Below are 8,311 nucleotides of genomic sequence, written 5' to 3'. Positions count from 1 at the left end.
CGATATATGATGTCTCTTGCCGATCTACCACTATCGTTTTGGGGTTATGCATTAGAGACAACTGCATTCACGTTAAATAGGGCACCATCTAAATCCGTTGAGATGACATCGTATGAACTATGGTTTGGCAAGAAACCTAAGCTGTCGTTTCTTAAAGTTTGGGGCTGCGATGCTTATGTGAAAAAGCTTCAACCTGATAAGCTCGAACCCAAATCGGAGAAATGTATCTTCATTGGATACCCAAAGGTGACTGTTGGGTACACCTTCTATCACAAAACCGAAGGCAAGACATTCGTTGCTAAGAATGGATCCTTTCTAGAGAAGGAGTTTCTCTCGAAAGAAGTGAGTGGGAGGAAAGTAGAATTTGATGAGGTAACTATACCTACTCCCTTATTGGAAAGTAGTTCATCACAGAAATCTGTTCCTGTGACTCCTACACCAATTAGTGAGGAAGCTAATGATGATGATCATGTAACTTCAGATCAAGTTACTATTGAACCTCGTAGGTCAACTAGAGTAAGATCCGCACCAGAGTGGTACGGTAATCCTGTTCTGGAGGTCATGTTACTTGACCATGACGAACCTACGAACTATGAGGAAGCGATGATGAGCCCAGATTCCGTAAAATGGCTTGAGGCCATGAAATCTGAGATGGGATCCATGTATGAGAACAAAGTGTGGACTTTGGTTGACTTGCCCGATGATCGGCAAGCCATTGAGAATAAATGGATCTTCAAGAGGAAGACAGACGTTGATAGTAGTGTTACTATCTACAAAGCTTGAATTGTCGCAAAAAGGTTTTCGACAAGATCAAGGTGTTGACTACGATGAGATTTTCTCACTCGTAACGATGCTTAAGTCTGTCTGAATCATGTTAGCAATTTCCACATTTGATGAAATCTGGCAAATGGATGTCAAAACTGCATTCCTTAATGGATTTCTTAAAGAAGAGTTGTATATGATACAACAAGAAGGTTTTGTCAATGCTAAAGGTGCTAATAAAGTGTGCAAGCTCCAACGATCCATCTATGGACTAGTGCAAGCATCTCAGAGTTGGAATATACACTTTGATAAGTTGATCAAAGCATATAGTTTTATACAGACTTGCGGTGAAGCCTGTATTTACAAGAAAGTGAGTGGGAGCACTACAGCCTTTCCGATAAGTATATGTGAGTGACATATTGTTGATCGGAAATAATGTAGAATTTTCTGGAAAGCATAAAGGAGTGTTTGAAAGGAGTTTTTTCAAAGAAAGACCTCGGTGAAGCTGCTTACATATTGAGCATCAAGATCTATAGAGATAGATCAAGACGCTTGATAAGTTTTTTCAATGAGTACATACCTTGACAAGATTTTGAAGTAGTTCAAAATGGAACGTCAAAGAAGGAGTTCTTGCCTGTGTTGCTAGGTGTGAAGTTGAGTAAGACTCAAAACCCGACCACAGCAGAAAATAGAAAGAGAATGAAAAGTCATTCCCTATGCCTCAGTCATAGGTTCTATAAAGTATGCTATGCTATGTACCAGATCTATTGTATACCCTGCCCTGAGTTTGGTAAGGGAGTACAATAGTGATCTAGGAGTAGATCACTGGACATTGGTCAAAATTATCCTTAGAGGACTAAGGAAATATTTCTCGGTTATGGAGGTGATAAAGAGTTCGTTGTAAGAAGTTACGTCGATGCAAACGTTGACACCGATCTAGATGACTCTGAGTCTCAATCTGGATACATATTGAAAGTGGGAGCATTTAGCTAGAGTAGCTCCGCGCAGAGCATTGTAGACATAGAATATTTGCAAAATACATACGGCTCTGAATGTGGCAGACCCGTTGACTAAACTTCTCTCACAAGCATAACATGATCACACCTTAGTACTCTATGGGTGTTAATCACATAGAGATGTGAACTAGATTATTGACTCTAGCAAACCCTTTGGGTATTGGTCACATGACAATGTGAACTATGGGTGTTAATCACATGGTGATGTGAACTATTGGCGTTAAATCACATGGCGATGTGAACTAGATTATTGAATGTAGTGCAAGTGGGAGACTGAAGGAAATATGCCCTAGAGGCAATAATAAATTTATTATTTATTTCCTTATTTCATGATAAATGTTTATTATTCATGTTAGAATTGTATTAACCGGAAACTTGATACATGTGTGAATACATAGACAAAACAGAGTGTCACTAGTATGCCTCTACTTGACTAGCTCGTTGAATCAAAGATGGTTATGTTTCCTAACCATAGAAATGAGTTGTCATTTGATTAATGGGATCACATCATTGATGTGATTGACTTGACCCATTCCGTTAGCTTAGCACTTGATCGTTCAGTATGTTGCTATTGTTTTCTTCATGACTTATACATGTTCCTATGACTATGAGATTATGCAACTCCCGAATACCGGAGGAACACTTTGTGTGCTACCAAACGTCACAACGTAACTGGGTGATTATAAAGGTGCTCTACAGGTGTCTCCGATGGTGTTTGTTGAGTTGGCATAGATCGAGAGTAGGATTTGTCACTTCGATTGTCGGAGAGGTATCTCTGGGCCCTCTCGGTAATGCACATCACTATAAGCCTTGCAAGCAATGTAACTAATGAGTTAGTTACGGGATGATGCATTACGGAACAAGTAAAGAGACTTGCCGGTAATGATATTGTACTAGGTATGAGGATACCGACGATCGAATCTCGGGCAAGTAACATACCGATGACAAAGGGAACAACGTATGTTGTTATGCGGTTTGACCGATAAAGACCTTCGTAGAATATGTGGGAGCCAATATGAGCATCCAGGTTCCGCTATTGGTTATTAACCGAAAACGAGTCTCGGTCATGTCTACATAGTTCTCGAACCCGTAGGGTCCGCACGCTTAATGGTCGGTGACGATCGGTATTATGAGTTTATGTGTTTTGATGTACCGAAGGTAGTTCGGAGTCCCGGATGAGATCGGGGACATGACGAGGAGTCTCGAAATGATCGAGATTTAAAGATCGATATATTGGACGACTATATTCGGACATCGGAAAGGTTCCGAGTGATTCGGGTATTTTTCGGAGTACCGGAGAGTTACGGGAATTCGCCGGGGAGTACATGGGCCTTATTGGGCTTTAGGGGAAAGAGAGAGGGGAGGCTGCGCGCCCCCCCGCAAGGCCTAGTCCGAATTGGACTAGGGGGAGGGATAGTGCCCCCTCCTTCCTTCTCTTCTCTTTTCCCTTTCCTTCTCTCCTACTCCTACTACATGGAAGGGGGGGGAATCCTACTCCCGGTGGGAGTAGGACTCCCCTTGGGGTGCGCCTAGGAGGGCCGGCCTCTCCCCCTCCTCCACTCCTTTATATACGGGGAGGGGGGCACCCCTTGGAGACACAACAATTGATCATTGATCTCTTAGCCGTGTGCGGTGCCCCCCTCCACCATATTCCACCTCGGTAACATCGTAGCGGTGCTTAGGCGAAGCCCTGCATCGGTAACATCATCAACACCGTCATCACGCCGCCGTGCTGACAGAACTCTCCCGCAAAGCTCTGCTGGATCGGAGTTCGTGGTACGTCGGAGGTGCCATGCATTCGGTACTTGGATCGGTCGGATCGTGAAGACGTACGACTACATCAACCGCGTTGTCATAACGCTTCCGCTTTCGGTCTACGAGGGTACGTGGACACATTCTTCCCTTCGTTGATATGCATCACCATGATCTTGCCTGTGCGTAGGATTTTTTTTGAAATTACTATGTTCACCAACAAGGAGATGGTGGTGACCATCACAACAATGCACAGCGTAGGTGGCTTGAAAAGTTGGAGGACATGCAGCCCAGGATGGATGAGAAGCTAGAGCCATTGCAGGCGCACATCCAGAGGGTGGAGGGTGGAGAGACAGAGGTTGAAGTTGGAATATTATTTCCTGGTGCAGGTCGCTGTGGCACAAGCAGTGCCTCAAGGTCGAAAGTCTTTCCTCCATGGATGTTAAAACAAGGCATGGATTATACAAGTATTGACAATGATAAGAAGATGAATTCAAGTAGTGAAGAAAAGAAGAAACGTATATTAAAATGAGAGGATGAAGACGATGACGAAGAAGCTGAGATGGAGTGGGAAGATGGCTAAGAGTGCCAGTGGCACATTGAAGAATTTCCTATCACCTATTTTTAAAAGATTTAAGTCTATTAGTTGAACATTATTAAACTACAGTAGCACTACTAGTACAAGACCAGACTATTAGCAACCACTATTATAAATGGTTAGGGCATCTCGAACGATGACCCCTAAATAGGCCACTGTTAGCAGCCACTATGGAAAATGGTTAGGGCATCTCAAACGCCGACCCCTAAATCTGCCACTATGGCAAATGGTTAGGGTGAAAATATGCCATACGCTAATCGCATGTGCTGGCCCAGGACGCCCCTTACGCGAGTGATGCACATCACGAATGGTAGGCTTTAAAATCTCATGCCCAATGAGTCCTCACATCATGGACAGTGGCAAATCTAGAAAGAAAAAGAAAGGTGGGATCAAACTTAACAATGATTACTTTGGTTAAAAAAAGAGAATTGACACATAAAAAATCACATTATACTCATGAGGCAAACTTTTGCGGCTTCCTCCCACCGGTGCGGGCCGGCTGGCGTTCCCCACTACAGAGGGATGCAGCCATGCGAGGCTAACATTCATGTCCTGCTATAGGCCACCCAAGCCTGGTGTCGGCTGCCATTTGCAAATACTAGAACCTATTGTTATGGCCTTGCTCATGACAGATTCACCACAACAATTTCCAATACACCTTGTTAGCTCCACAACTAATCCTAATACCAGAACCTATTGTTATGGCCTTGCTCATGGGAGATCCAGATCTACATGTTGCAGTTGCAATGTCCAAATATTTCCCCATGTACAGCCTTACAGCCTTCTTATTACTTGGCTCGTACTGTTCTTGTTCATGCACGGATATGACAGAAACAAGGGTGCTCTACTGCAATTTTTGTTTAAGTTGTTGCTGCCTGGATGGCTACGTCTTGAGAAATACATCAATTTAAATTGAATATGTGGAATGCCATCAGTGCTAGCTGAATGTGTCAAACTGATGTGCTTACAAATTAGTCATTGTGCAAACTGCAACCTGATAGCAGTCAGTGAAATACATTTATTTCCATGCATTGTAGCATCATATTTACTTGCTTTCCGTTTACTGCGCCGCTTGTGGATTTTGCTCTTGTTGAAGTTGTGTTTCTACGTCCTGCGCAGTTCCTGTTCTTTTAACATGCTCTTGTTGAAGACAACAGATGAATTCTGACTGTCCGCATGTTGCTCTTCTGCCATGTGCATCGCCTATACTGATTGTAAATGGAAGAACTGCAAATGGCTAGGTGCAGGATTCAATTATCAATATAAGTTGAACTTGAAAGCATAAGATACACAACTGAACAAAAGGAGTTGAGAAACAACAAACAAACTAGGTTCCAATAGGACCCAGATCTCAAGACAAGATGAGGTAGCAGAACCACAACTAACTCTTTTTTCATGGCAGCACAAAGGGCATGCCGAATAGCAGCAGACAAAAGAACAAGCGGAACAAATCTACCGTGCTAACGATGACCCGAGGAGCTTATGCTCAAAACATGCCTTGTTGCGGATGGAGTTTCTAGATAGCCAACCTAAGGAAACTGTCCAATGCTCGAAAAGATAAGTGGGACAAGTGCAACCCAACCACCACAGTGTAAGGCCATCCATGTTGGACCAGTACTTTGGCGTCGACAGCCCAGAAGTTACCTGCAGAGTCCATCACCATACGGAAGGAAGGCTAACTGGCCGTGATGGGTTAGTATACAAGTATAGGAAAGGAAAGAAATGCTTGCATAATACACAAAAAAGGAAAGAAACACCAGCAATATTTCTTGAATCTGAATTTGCATACAAGTACTCCCCTGTCCCGAATTACGTCCTGAAAATGGATAGAAATTGATGTATCTAGACCTAAAAATACGTCTAGATACATCCATTTCTGCGACAAGTAATTCGGGACGGAGGGAGTATATACTGAACATATCGTTATCCTATATGAATTTTCATTGACGACAACATGAATGGAAATAAATTCTAAAGAGATTTTAGTCTAAACATATCCAAAGCCAGGTTATAAGTTTCCAAAAAAAACCAATCGATCAAGAGTGTGTTTCCTGCCTATTCTGTATCCCCTATATCGTATCAGGACATGCTTTCACACCAACGGTTGAATATTTAGATAGAATACTAGTACACACCAGGATAAGGCGTCAATAAATCTTTACCTTTTCATTCCTCTTTCTAAATGGATTGACACATGAAACATACTAGTATATATATGCCCACATATGCATCCAAAGATTCATCGAGCAAACAACAAACACTCCGGCCTACCATTGCATCCATCCCACAACGTTGTCAACTCTTCTCTTTGAAATGGAGAATGTTGTAGTGTTGATTGTTGGCGCTGGGCCAGCAGCCCTTGCAACAGCAGCATGCCTTAGCCAATTCTCAATTCCCTACGTCATTGTCGAGCGTGAAAGTCGCAGCGCGTCGCTTTGGCGCAACCGCGCCTACGATCGCCTCAAGCTGCATCTTGCAAAGGAGTTCTGTGAGTTGCCACACATGTCATACCCACTAGATGCGCCAACATACATACCAAAAACCTTGTTTGTGAAGTACTTGGATGACTATGTTGAGCGTTTCAATATTCAACCCTAGTATCTCACTAGTGTGGAGTCATCCACATTTGACAATGACGATAAATGTTGGTCCATCGTTGCACATGACATGGCAAAGAGCACAATAGTCAGCTTCACAGCAAAGTTTCTTGTCGTGGCAAGTGATGAGAATAGTGCAGAGAATATTCCAATGATCCCCGGACTGCAAAGTTTTCTAGGTGATGTCATCCACTCCTCAAGCTACATGTCAGGCAAGAGCTACTCTGGCATGAATGTATTGGTCATTGGATCTGGCAACTCTGGAATGGAAATTGCTTATGACCTTGCGGCCCATGGTGCCAATACTTCAATCATTATACGAAGCCCGGTATGTACATGCACTATATATTATTTTCTGACGTGGAAACACTAGGGGATCCCCCACCCCCACCCTACGGGCAGTATATATTTTCAGTGGGCACAGGGCAATTTCTTATTATAGTCACCACTAGAAGGATGCAATTTTTAGAGTAATTACTAGAAAGTACTTCATTGTATAGAGCGATAGACTGTTTTATAACATGCACAAACAACTCAACAATTAGATGAACTACACCGAAAAAATAACTCTTGAAAGAAGATGATTCTATGAAATTTTATTTTAAGACGCAGGCTTCAAAAGAGATATGACATGTTTTGTGGTTGCAGATTCATGTAATGACAAAGGAATTAATCCGGTTGGGGATGACACTTGCTCACCATCTTCCACTAAATCTAGTGGATAACCGCCTTGTGATGGTGGCGAATTTAATATTTGGAGACCTATCGAGGTATGGCATCAGATGGCCAAAAATGGGTCCAATGATCCTCAAGTCAGAAACCGGCCGATCCGCTGTTATTGATGTTGGCACTGCTGGATTAATCAGAAAAGGTATCATCAAAGTAAGTATATCCTTGACATGACATAAATTTCATAACATATGTTGTCTTCATATGCCAAGTTATCAATATTCTATTCATCTCCTATAGGTACAGGGGAGCATTAGTAAGATCATGGGCGATATAGTTGAATTTCAGTGTAGTAAAAATATATCATTTGACGCGATTGTGTTTGCAACTGGATACAAAAGCACAACAAATATATGGCTCAAGGTAACAACATCGATGTTTGAATATGTCTGAGTTTGTTTTCTTGGTGCATCAATTGTTAAATCTGCTAATAAGCTCTATGTTATTTTTTTATCCCAGAATGGTGAGAACATGTTAAATGGCAATGGACTGCCCATCAAAGAATATCTGAATCATTGGAAAGGTGAAAATGGGCTCTATTGTGCTGGGTTAGGATGGAGAGGATTGGCTGGTATTGCAGCAGATGCCAAGAATATCGCCAATGACATCAAATCAGTGATAGGCGATATGTCTGGCTAAATTATCAAATTAGCGAATGTGTCTTCGACAAAGCGATGCCTTCCATCGCTAGGCTCCTCAACAAGATCAAGGATGAGCTCCGATGTTGGGCTAAGGCAGGGGCACAAGGCCTGCGGGTTGTTCTGCACCAATCCTGGGATGTCCACTGAGTTGTATGATATATTGTAAAACTAACCTAGGACTGTAACTTTTCCCCATCCTTTCAATGGAATGAAACG

At 42.5% G+C, this 8,311-nt stretch overlaps 1 pseudogene; it reads left to right on the top strand.

Moving 5' to 3' along the window:
- Positions 1–6,441: 6,441 nt before the first annotated feature.
- On the top strand, positions 6,442–8,093 carry LOC123165036 (probable indole-3-pyruvate monooxygenase YUCCA10; annotated as a pseudogene).
- The last annotated feature ends 218 nt before the right edge of the window (positions 8,094–8,311 follow it).

The sequence above is a fragment of the Triticum aestivum genome, chromosome 7D (genome assembly GCF_018294505.1).
Source record: "Triticum aestivum cultivar Chinese Spring chromosome 7D, IWGSC CS RefSeq v2.1, whole genome shotgun sequence".
Taxonomy (NCBI): Eukaryota; Viridiplantae; Streptophyta; class Magnoliopsida; order Poales; family Poaceae; genus Triticum; species Triticum aestivum.
This window is presented reverse-complemented; position numbering and strand designations above follow the sequence as displayed.